The 13,196-nt window shown below is 36.1% G+C and overlaps 1 protein-coding gene across 1 annotated transcript in view; it reads left to right on the top strand.

The window, feature by feature from the left end:
- Positions 1-13,196, top strand: part of CCDC91 (coiled-coil domain containing 91) — a 128,168-nt gene that overhangs the window by 21,463 nt on the left and 93,509 nt on the right. The gene's annotated exons all lie outside the window — the stretch shown is intronic.

Below are 13,196 nucleotides of genomic sequence, written 5' to 3'. Positions count from 1 at the left end.
TGTCATACTGGCTAAAGTTAATGGTCATCATGAACTCTTGACAATAGAATTGGTAGATTTTGGTTTTTTTTTATCCTTTCATGATGCTCTTTAAGCAGAAGTGTTTAAGTAGTGGAAATGTTATTGAAGTTTGCAAGTAACAATCTGTCTGTATCATACCTCTGAGTCAGGTACTACAGTTTTCAAGAATGACCAAGTGTCACAACCTTTAACTTACTTTCTAGAAAACTCATGTATTTCCTCTTATTCTCTTCTCGATATAGAGAGAATCAAATTGGAAAAGAAAAGTGAGCCATGCTTCTAAGAACTGACAGTTAAAATTATTTTCATAAAACTTGAACATTGAATGCCTTCTGTTAGTACAGCTTTTAATGCCAATTCCTTTTGTCTTTCTCCTTTGGCTCCTGCAGCACTAGGGTCAACACCTGTGGCCACACACTGAGTAAATCTGGCAGCTAGATAGTACAGATGTCTGTCTTGCTAGCATTTCTTTTTCCAGTAGAAACAGCTGGTTATTAGTGCTGTTGACTTGAAAAGCTTAAAAGCAGACTATCATGGTGACTCTGGTACAGCTTTGGGAACTGATTATGGCATCCTAAGCTCTAGGTGTGCATTGACTTAATTCCTCATAAATGAAATTTCTGTGCTAATATTTGAGTATAATATGTAAAACAAATGTCTCATGAGACGGTTCCAACTGATTTTTACATGAACATGCATTATTTCATGCACCTTTATATTTACTAATGAATTGACTTTTGGTACTTGTCACATAAGGAATTATCAAAAGCTTGTTTGGAGTTAATAGAGCCAGTCAGTTAGATCTTTAACAAGGTGATGTTTACATTAGACTCTTTTCTTTTTTTGGAAGAAAAATTAATCAATTTTGACAGAAGACTTCATTAGTCTTTGTCAACTAAGCCGATAATTCTTTTTTGTTCATCTTTTCCTATTGATTTCTGCCTCAGTCAAGGATGACAGTTATGTTACCACAGTTTTGTTATCACAAAATTATTTCAATAAAATGTGCTTTGGGGTTTTCCTGATACTAAAAAAAAATATCTTGAAAGACAAGATAGGAACATAAAGAATATTACAGACGTATTCGCTGAGTTGAGTTAGTATGCTGATGAAGTGAATTCTGTTCTGGACTAGTCACGGATTTTCTTCATCATAGATGTTGTAAAAGCCTTATACTTAATTTGGTGGTACTGAAAATGGAAGAATTGAAGGAGAGTGATAATTACTGCTCCTAAGTAGGGATGGCAGAATTCTAAGTCTGTAATACAGTGTTAGCATTGAACCAATGGATGACAATGGAGTGTTCCACACTTATGCTTGTGTAAAAGAGGAAAGTTCTGTGATTCATCTAAATAAAGTTAGCTTTAAAAGTCAAGATTTAACAGAGTGTGTAGTATTTTGACATTCTTAATGTTGTTTCCATATGTTACTGCCACAACCAGAGACAGTAAAGGGGCAACAGCGAGTTCCTAAATAGAACAAACAAATTACTGTTAACTGGTATTAAAGAGCTGTTTGGATATTTAATGCAGTGATCTCTTTGAAATCTTGAATTCATGCAAACTTGTAAAGTTAGAGTTATGATTCCCACATTACCACTTTGGTGTTTGTAGTATTTAAGAGGCAGAATAACATACTGTGATTCAAAGTTCTTTGCATACAAAATGTAGCTGAGCTAAAATTGCTGTAGGAAGTATAATTTTAGTTTTCTTGACTTATGTGCAGTGTTACAACCATAAAGTTGCATAAATGCAATATCAGCTTTATAATTCCTTGCTTATTTAAACAGAAAGGAAACAGGTGCAAAGGTATGTCTGATCTTCATATTTTTTTTTGTTAATAAGTCAGTTTTATTTTTTTCCCCTTTTTTTGATCACAGTCGTATATATATTCATCTCAACTTTTAAACGCCTCAGCTCTTCTCTAAATGTGAGGTGCTGCATATTTTCAAGACATTTAATGCTAGCAGTTAATACATATTTTTGACTATGATGCAGAAGTAGTGGCCATTTTAATCCTATAAATCTAAAATTTTGCTGGAGCCCTATTGCAATATGTTGTAGAAATGAATAAATGCTGCATTTTAAAACTACCAAACCCCGATTTGTAATATAGTGAAAAACCATCAATAGCGAAATGAGTACTCCTGTTTAGTAGGTGATGTTCTCATATTTGCAAATCAGAGAGGGAACATTTAATTTGAGAGGGGAAAATAGTGCCTGCCATTCTAATGTTCTGAGTAGGAAATCAAATCTTTGGACAGATTACTTAGCTGATAAGACTTCTCATGTTTGGTCTATCTGCAGACAACTGTTTTTGATGATTCACTAAGACCTGGATCATACTTTTCCCCTGCTATTTCTTTGATTTACCACACAGTTGCGTTTGAAGTAATACTGCATTGCTGCTGGAAAATTCTAGTTGCGGTTATACACATTTTTTCCCATCATCGACCCTTTCTGGAAGTTAAGTAGGCTAGTTGTTTTTTTTTTTAAAGAACATTATTGTTGATGTGGTGATCATTCTTTTTGAAATAATTTTTTTTTTCCTTTTGGCAACTGACATTTATTCTAACGTAACAAATCTGTAATTGTTTTGAAAGCACCAAAAATGTTTTCTTTTGAAATCCTTTGTTTCTGTTCTGCCTTTTTTTTAGGGAATGTTTTATAAATTTTTATTTTAAAAGTGACTTCAATGTGCTTGTTTCATTTAATGATATTCCTGTTGTTGCAAAAAGTCATTATTGAAAATCGAAAATTAATTAGCTTAGTACTATAATTTCATTTTAAATTATATTTTTGTGTGTAAGAAAGCAGGTCAAATAGGCTCCCTGTTTCAATAATGTTTTAGAAAGGTAAGAGAGGAAGCTTATACTGAAGGAAACATTGACAGATGAGTACATAATGATCCAAAGAAACCTCATCAGGTCATTCAGTAACACCTCACTGGGATTAAATGGCATGATAACCCAAGTACAGTCATTGCTGGTATTAGATGTTGTTTTGTTTGTTTATTTCTGTAACTGTTGAATGTTTGGGGAAGTTTTGTTTTAAGTACCTGTGAAAATGTCACTTTTAAATTATAATGCTTTAAATTATGAGGAAAAGATTTTAAGTGCAATTAAGTAAAGACAGGAAAAGGTGAACTTGTGATTTTGAGCTACTTTCTTCCCTCCTAATTCTGAGGGATGAGTTTATTTTTATTCTGATTAATATTACCTGTTAATTTTGTTGTGGTTTTTTTTTTTTTATATTGGACTCGTATCACATCCTTTCATACAAAATAGAATGTGTACTTGCTGTGTACTGTCTTATTGTGTCTGTCGACATGTCTTTGGAGATGATGCTTCAAAACTTTAAAATACTTTGTAAGGTGTATAAGAATTAAAACTTGATGTTAATGTTGGATTCGTAATATAGTTTTGCCTTTAAATTAAGTTGAATTGTACAAACAGTGATTTTGATGTACTTACAATTTAGGACTGAAAATAATATGAATCTAAAAAATTGTTCCTAATACCTATAAAAATTTCCTTATAACTGTTGACCCACTACCATATATGATGTAGTTTCTTGCTTTCAGAATTGAATAAAGCCTTGTAATATTTCATAATGTATCTTAAAATCTTTGATTTTAGATTCCAACAATGTCATAGTAATCTTAATATCAATAGAATAAATGACTGAATAAGTAAATACTAGCTCTAGTAGTTACACGCTAAACTTCCTATAATGGAAAGGATTTCTCTTGGAGAGTTGGTGTTAAATTTTTGCAGTTCCAAGAGCAAGAAACAAGATAACTAATTTTGTCTTGATGATGGTAAAATTCAGTTTTGCAATGATGACAAATGTTCCACCAGAAGTAAGTAGGGAGGTTCGTTGCCGAGATGGGTAGAGCAGCTTTGGAGAGCTGTGGATTTGAGGGCCGAAAGTTCAATGGTGTCCCAAGAAGGGGAGGAGGACAGCAGTTAAAAGTTAATAGAAGGTACAAATAGGGGTTGAGGAGTGGGGAGTTAATTGTAGATCTCACTCCTCCTCACTACTCCCAATGAGATCTTGTCCAAGGGCTAGTACTTCTTCTAAGGGACTTTGTCCTATAATGGTGATGCCGTGTGGTGCTGATCTGGACATAGAATGGCTTGTATGCGTAGGGCACAGATGATTGAGTTAGGGTTAACTCCTGGTTTATGCCTTTCCTGAGGCACCTCTTCCTTCCCAGTTTCCTGCATCATTGGATTTTTGCCCCCTCCTCCTTCGTTTTTATTCCTTCTTCTATTTCCTCACTTGTTCCTGACCTCGCTTACCTGATGGATAAACTCAGCCCTTCTGTGCATTCCATCTGCCTTCACCTCTTCCTTTCTTATCCATTGTTGACAACTGGAGAATATAATTTTGCCTCTAGTATGGGTACTTCTCAGCATTTGAGAGAAGAACAAACTGGGCTCTCTAACTTCCCCAGCCTCCTTTCTGTTGTTGGTACAGGAACACTGTCCATTTCCAGCCAGCACTAGACCTACAATATGCGATCCATCAACTGTCCATATTGTGAGGAATTTCGGCTGTTGAAACCAGAGGTCACATGAGAGAAACTTGAAATGCCCATCTTCCTTAAATAATAAGCTCGTTCATGTTGACAATAGGAAGGTATCAAAGTTTGCATATTTGGAATGAACACAGATGATCCCAGAGACAAAGCTTCCTGTTCTGGAAGACCCATGTAATGTGCTTTTATTGTACCTAAGCAATCCTGGCCTTGTGTGAACATTCATTTCCTAAAGTAACTTCAAGAAGCAGTCTTGCAGTTGGATGCCTAGCAAAACAAGCTCTTGGAGACACTTGCAGTTGAAGTGACAGGGTGAAATGGTTGTGTTTCCTAATGCTACTTGGACATATGATGAAGAAATTTTGTATCCTGTATTGGAAGATACAAGTTTCTCTGGAGGAAGTATTCTCTGTGTTTTAATACCCTAGTAAATAATAGTTTACCCTCATGCAAACAGATATGTCTTTATCCTGTTTTGATGAAGAGACCAATTTTTCTATTGGCGGGAGAGAGTGGCTCTTGGGGAAAAAAAAATGATAGTGATGGAAGATAACATTCAAGAATTCGTGTGTTTCTGTTATACTGAACCTAAAATAAAGTACAGCATGAGTAATCATGCTTTTTCTTCAAACTGCAATTCACTTTTGAAATCTATTTTATATCCTTTTGACTGCAAAGGTTCTCTCCATTCCAGAGAAACTAGTGAAGCAGGGGCTGACAGATTTACTTCTGTTTGCAAGCTAGGTATACCTTGATGTGTTTATTACAACAAAGCTGTGAACTTGTTAATTGAAAGGAAGAAATTATTTATGCTTTTCTGAGAAATTTTCCCCCCCAACATCTCTTCATGGATTTAAGAAAAAAGATAATTTTTCTTTACTGAAACATGATAGTGTATAAGAATGCTTATAGCAAAAAAAGCTCTTTTGTGCTACAGTTTCAATAAGATTTTAAATAATATCACCTAAACTTCAGTTCAGATGGAGGAAGGAAAGCTGAAAGTATGGACTCAACCATAGATTGTGAAAAAGGTTTTCTCTTTTTGAGTGGCTATGGAGATTTAGGGATGACTGACATATCTGGATCATGTAAACAGCAAAAATACCATACCGTTTTGCTATGTTTCCTATTTCTGTTTCTGAACTATTGAATTAGGTTAAACATAACTGCTTCTATGCTTGCACTCTAGCTGTGGCAGACTGGTTTAATGACTATTTCAGTTTTGCTACACGTGAACACTAGAAATAACGTAGGCAATTTTAATATAATCTACCTGGGATTTTAAATTGGAATTTATTAACTAATTCACATGACGATCTTCATAAATCTCAAAAACTTGAAAATGTCTTGTATTTCTTGATGGAAACTGGAGACTTAGAGTTGATTCAGAGTCTTGGCATGGAGTAAATAATATCTGATGTATTGCTGACTGACTGGTGCTTTTGATTGCAACATTAGCAATAAAGCACATATGAAAGCTCAGTGCTACTTTGTTTAATTAATAAATATCAGTCAAAAGATTAGTGACTCACGGAAAACATCTGATGATATTTGACGGTTATGTCAATGGTATACTTTTGCTATGATGCTTTATAGTGAGCTCTTTCCTTCCCCTATATATGAGTTTTTAGTTTGAAAAATATTGTTCTAAAAATAATTGTGATAAATGTTTTAGATGGAATTTTTCTACTTTATTTCATTTTCAGATACAGTCCCTCACAACATCGTTTTCTCTAAATTGGAGAGACACAGATTTGACAAATGGACTATTAGATGGATATGAAATTGGCTGGATGGCTGTATCCAAAGAGTTACACTCAACAGCTCAATGTCCAAATGGGAACCAGTAACAAGTGGTTGCTCCTCAAGGGTCCATACTAGGACTAATACTATTTAATATCTTCATTAATGACATAGTGGGATTGAGTATACCCTCAGCAAGTTTGCAGTTGACACCAAGTTGTGTGGTGTAGTCAGTGCAATAGTGAACTAGCTGTCCACCATTGCCCACAGGTTCTTCTCTGCCAGACTGCTCTCCGGCCATTTGACCCTCAGTGTGTACTGCTGTACAGGGTTATCCTGCCCAGGTGCAGGAGTTAGCGTTTCCCTTTCTTAAATGCTAGCCTGTCAAGGACCTGCTGAAAGGCAAGGTGATCAGGTGTATCACCAACTCCTCCCAGTCTTGTATCATCTGCAGACTTGCTGTGGATGCCTTCTGCCCTATCATCCAAGTCATTAAAAAGATGTTAGACAGTATTGCTCCATCACCTGCCTGGAGACTGAAGTGAGACCGATGGGCCTGTAGTTCTCCAGATCCTCTTTCCTGCCATTGAGGACAGGCATTGACATTTGCTTTCCTCCAGTCCTCAGAAACCAACCCTGATTGCCATGATCTTTCAAAGATAATCGAGAGTGGCCTCACAATGACATCAGCCAGCTCTCTTGGCGCTTGTGGCTGCATCCTGTTAAGGCACCATGAATTTGTTTAAGTCACTTTGCTCTAGTGTTCTCTAACCTGATCATCTTCCACTGAGGGTTTGTCTTCCTTGCTCCAGACTTTCCCTTGGATCTCAGGGCCCTGGGATTCCTGAAGACCAGTCTTACCAGTAAACACGGAGGCAAAGAAGGCATTTTTCATATCCTTTGTCATCAGGGCCCCTGCCCCACTCAGCAGCGGGTTCATATTTTCCCCAGCTTCTTCCAGCTGTTAATGCACTTCTGGAGTCCTTTCCTGTAGCCCTTCGCGTCCCTAGCCAGATTCAAAACCAAGTGGGCTTTGATTTTCCTAACCCCTTCCCTACATGGTTGGAAAGCAGGTCTGTGTTCTTCCTGCTTCCACCTCCTGTAATCTTTATGACAGAGTTTAGTGAGGAGCTTCTTGTTCATCCATGCAAGGCCTCTTGCTGCCTTTACTTGATTTCCTACTGTCAAGATGGACCATTCTTGAGCTTGGAGGAGATAATCCTTGAATAGCAACCAGCTCTCTTAGAGCCCTCTTTCTAGGGTTGTATCCCATGGGATTCTTCCAAGATGACCCCCAAAGAGACCAAAGTCTTCTCTGCTGAAGACCAGTGTTGTCATCCTGCTTTTTGCCCTGCTCCTTCTCCTCCCCTGAACTCTTACTATCTCATGGTCACTGCAGCCAAGGCAGGCTGCCACTGGTCTTTACATCCCCAGACACTCTTTCCATGCTTTTAAGTATTGGGTGCAACAGAGTGCCTCAGAGATTGCTCCTCAGTCACCTGTGTTAGGAAGTTGTTATTAATGTGCAGCAATTTCCTAGATTGCTTGTGCCCAATTTCCTAGATTGCTTGTGCCTTGCTGTGTTGTCCCTCCAGTAAATACTGGAGTGGATAATGTCCCTCGGGAAGACCGGGGCCTGTGAATGTGAAGATTCTTCCTGTTGTCTGAAGGAGGCCTCATCTACATCATCTTCCTGTAGATTGTCTGGTCTATTGCAGGCAGATGCAGCAATGTCTGCTACGCTGGTCTGCCTGCTAATCCTGCCCCATAAGATCTTGACTGATCACCTACCCCAAAACAGAGCTCCATGCGTTTCAGCTCCTCTCTCACATAAAAGGCAACACCCTGTCATCACCTTCCTTGTCTTTCCTTCCAGAAGAGTGCATTTATGATTCTGGAAAAGGTGTTCTACAGGAGATTGGAAACAGGTCTTTGAGGTAGGTGCTTTTTGTGGCTGGAGTACTAGAAAATGTATGTTTTCTTACAAAGCTAATATATGACTTACATCCTGTTAAATACCATCTTCTAAGAAAATATTTAGGTTGGTTTTAGGTGCAGACATAGAGGAGACAGAATGCTAATAACTTTTTTTTCACACCTATTTTTTGTTATCTACTGTACTTGCAACTAAATTTATAAATGAGATTCCAGGAAATTTCACAGGTCACAACAGGGTTTAAAATTATGGAACACTGAAAATGAGGGATTTCAGAAAAGGCACTTTCACAGATAGCAATGCATCTTTTTGCTGAACTGTTAAAGGTATTTATGGATATGGCAACAATCCCTTGCCCACCTCTTTTTCAAGTGTGTGCCAGATACCTCACGTTTATTTCTTCACCTTTTTTTTTTTTAATGTTACTCTATGTTCTCTTCTTTCAGACACTCATTTTTATTCAAAGTCTCTATTTTATTAATAATTTCAGAGCTGTTTATCTTTTAACCTGTTTTTTTTTTTTCTCTCCCCAGTTTTGATATCTTTTTTCCTCCAAATTAATTTTTCCACAGTATAAGGAAAAATAACTTTTAAATTATGTTAGGAAAAGATTCCGCTCCCTTGCCTTTATGTTTTCCTCTTAAAGCTAAAATTCTTTTTTCATTAATTACTTTATTGTCTTGTTTCAGAATGATTAAGTAGAAGAGTAGATATAAGACTAAGTGTTCTAATTTTGTTTTAAAAATAAACATGATAAATGTGTTATATATACCTCTTATGCTATTGTGCTGTTACTTAAGAGCTTTGAATGCCTAACTTGCCTTATACTGTAGTATTCAGTTACAGTCATATAACAAACCTAGCGTTTATTCTTTTACAGTTATGTGCCTCCTTTGGCTCTCTGGTTTTAAAGATATGCAAGAAATTGTGCTTAGACAACTTTCCTTTTTCTAGTGTGTAAGCATGTGGAAGTAAAAATACTTTTTTGGAAACAAGATTCCTGTCCTGACTGCTTTCTAAGTGGTCTGACCAGCGCTGACCATTCTATGCCAGTGTATCCTAGATTTATTTGAATGTGTTGACCAAATGACATCCAGCGTGTCACAAGTCCATCAGAGCTACTGCACGTCTCCGTTCGTGCATTCACAGTGAGTGTGTTTAGGATGATTCATCTTTTTCTTTTTTCTATTTAATATGGAAATTCTAATTGAGATGATTGTGAAATGTCCAAGTATTTAACACTGATAAATTGGAGTTCTTTACCACTAAGCTTGTCTCATCAAGATATTCACTGGATCTAGCTTTTGTAGAAATACCATCTTGTTGGATTATTTAAATTAAGAAACCCATGTAGAGTGGAACTTGGATAATTGTACTGTTAAGGCAATGCTTCTAGATAGATTATCTGTTACTTGACATGCACTTTTTTAAAAAAACGTGGGTAACTATCAAAGCAACTTCATATTTCTGGATTCACCTGAGTCCTGTTTGTGTTCAGTGTAAGGCATTTGAGACAGTGTAATTATGAGTACTTGACCATTGCTCACTATCAAAATGCTAAATCTGAGCCAATATTAGTCAAAATTTGTCAATACTTTCAACAGCATTTGTATACTTCGTGTTTATATATTTGGGGGCAATGAGATGCATAGCACATATTAGGATGATATTTTAGGAACAATTTTGAAGAATTGTCCCTTCATTGCCCTTTAGCTGCTAAATCATCTTATTTGGTTCATAGTTCATTAATAAACTACAAATGGCTGCAGCATACAGCTTGCTACATTGGTGAAAATTTTATTGCCCAATTAACCTATTACTTAAACACTTTTAAATTTACTTCTTCAATTGTATATAGTACACACTTGGTGTTGGAACAGTTTGATCAGTTGAAATGCATCATTTGTCAAGAATTAAACAACTTTATTTGTATAAATGTATTCTAATCTAACTAATTTATGCACTGGAGGTTAGTACACAACTAAGAAAAACTCATGTGGCTTACATGTCAAAGTTATTCATACATTCTCTATTGACTTGGAAACTTCCTTATTAATTATGCCTTTAAGAGATAGACTATTTTTACATGAGTAAGCTTCATAAATTTTAATACATAGGCAAACTGCATAGCATATTAATTTCAACACATAACTAGTGTTGTGAACTACTGCAGAGGCATGTAACAGGTCATTTCTTTATAGCTCCTGATGCTGGAAACCAGTTACAGTGGTAAAGTGTTAGTTATTGCAGTGGTCACAATGGAACACAAATATAGCAACTGTATATCACAAAGGTTTTAAAACTACCATTTGACTATGAGAAACTTTAAAGGATAAAATGATGTTTGGGAGGTGGAGGGGATAAGGGAAGGTAAATTACAACTCTATACTAACATAACTAGATTGCTGTTCTATCTTTAGGGTTTTTTCTGCAAATAGAAATACGTTTGTAATGTCAAAGCTTTTTTTTTTCTCGTATATTCTTACACTGGTTATTTTTTATTTTGCTTATAGATAAACATAGTGACGCTAATGACTTTAGTTACTTCACTGTTACTGTTTTTTAAAAAAACAAAAAATAAAATGGTTTACTGCTGAGACTTGTATAACTTTTTTCCTCATTAAATGCTTAAAAGGTCCAGAACAGCAGGTGACTTTTCTTGACTAAAGTTTTATCACTTAAAGAAAACTGATACTAATTAAAACCAGATCATCTGTTTTTAAACCTGAAGGATGTTGAGATAAAACAGACTTTACTAGTCCTATGTGAGTCCTTAAAAATAAACCTATTACCTATTTACTGTATTTCTAAATAGACAGTATTTTGGATTTGGATATGCATTACAAATTTAAACATCTTCAAGCAAATAATTGTTTAGGATGATCAACATTTATTTCCAGAACTACATACCATAATGAAATTTAACTTAAAATTTGAAAATGCAAGTCTGATTAATGCTTAAAAAGTAATCCAAGATGCTGTGATAAAGGACTGAGAGCCATTTTTAATTTCTTCATGCATTATAATATTTTTCTAGATATGAAGAATGATTTCAGCTAGTAATTCTGCACTTAATGTAGTTCCTTTTTATGTAAGGAGACCAATCCAAGGTCCTGTGCTAGGTTTTCAAAGGGCTGAGGATATAGTCTTGAGTTTTGAGATAAGTATATAGAAAGAAGTGAGTGTGGCATTGAAAAGCAAGTTTTCATTCATCTGCTAGGTAGAGAGTTTGAAATAAGGCTTGGTAACTTCAGGGAAGCTAAGAAGAAAAAACCTAGTTTGAGCTTATAAGCAAGAAGTAATGAAAAATATTCTATACCTCCCTTGTATTCAAGCTGTATAACTGGAAAAGTAATTTTTATGATTGAAGAGCCTTCTTGTTAGTGATAAAGAAGGAAAAGAGATATCCATTTCCATCTTCATGAACTAAACCGTAATATCAGGCAGTGTTTCAGTTTGTTGCCTGTTTTTGTGGCACTGTTTTGTGAAATATTTTGTTAAAAAAACCTAAACAAACAAAACCCACCCCCATGAAAAGAAACCCCACAACCAAAAAAGAGAAACAACTCTTTGTGCTATTTAATAACTACTGTTTAAAACTACTAAGAAGATCATAGAATCATAGAATGGCATAGGCTGGAAGGGACCTTAGAGATCATCTAATCCAACCTCCCTGTCATGGGCAGGGACGCCTCTCAACTAGATCCGGCTACTCAAGGCTCTGTCCAACCTGGCCTTGAACACCTCCAGGGAGGGGGCATCCACAACTTCTCTGGGCAATTTATTCTAAAGTCTCACCACCCTCATACTGAAGAATTTCTTCCTAAGATCTAATCTAAATCTTTTCTCCTTCAACTTAAACCCATTTCCCCTTGTCCTATCAGTGGACAGTTGTAAAAAGTCCCTCCCCAGCCTTCCTGTAGGTTCCTTTCAGGTATTGGAAGGCAGCTATTAGGTTCCCCCGAAGTCTTCTCTTTTCAAGGCTATTATTACAGTTCTGCTGTAATAGTGTGTAGTGTAATTTTTGTATTTACTTTTGTAAGTAAGAGGACACTTGATGCTCGTTTCCATTAAGGAATATTTAATCTCATGCTTTTTATTTGTATGTAGCAGTTGCAATTTTCGTTGTCCTTTTTAGTAATGAGTTGTGGACTTTAACACAAGAAAATCTGTACTAGATTATGATGAAATTAGCTGCTTCTAGGGAGATTTTGCTCTCCTTCCTTCCATCTTGAGTCTTCCAGTGTTTATCTGGTATTTTTCAATATTGTTATCACTTCCATGAGTTCTGCTTCATTCAGGAACTTTCCTCTTGTAAGTAGAGACAAATACAATTTTGATCACTAGAGGAGAACAACTCCTGGGTTTTGCATTGAGTGTGATCATATCTTTGCCACCTGAGACTTCCATTACCTGCACAGAATACTTGGATGACCAGCTAGAAAGCTGCTGCCTGCAGCTGGAGTGGTGAGAAGTTGCTTCAGTGAATGGGACTTGGACCCTTTGCTTAAAAAGATTGATTTTAGCCTTGTATCACTTCACCACAGTCAATGTTCTTGTTTTAAGCTAGATTAAGCAGGTCTTGGATACCCTGTACTGTTGTTATTTACTAAAAATATGGTGACGGTGTTAAGTGAGGAAAATTATTTAGGGCTTTATGATATTCAGTCAAAAATGCAGTGGATATCTGGCATGCAGGGAGAAAGAGGATATTGTAGCTATCCTGTAACAAGGACTACAGGAGTAGTCTGAAGATACCTCATATTTCACATAATATTTTCATGAGGTAGCTCTCACATGGATGAGGGTCTAGTGGCACTTGCCCCTCTTCTTACGTCAAAGTTGTTTGTCTTTGCTTGCACATTCTTTTGAGAACTGAATATTTATTAAATAAATATAGCAACTCTTTAGACGTTGCAGTTCCTATGACAGTATTTCATAAACTGTCAACACA

This window comes from Tauraco erythrolophus, chromosome 4, assembly GCF_009769465.1.
Source record: "Tauraco erythrolophus isolate bTauEry1 chromosome 4, bTauEry1.pri, whole genome shotgun sequence".
Taxonomy (NCBI): Eukaryota; Metazoa; Chordata; class Aves; order Musophagiformes; family Musophagidae; genus Tauraco; species Tauraco erythrolophus.
Note: the sequence above shows the minus strand (reverse complement) of the source record. Positions and strands in the feature narration are given on the sequence as shown.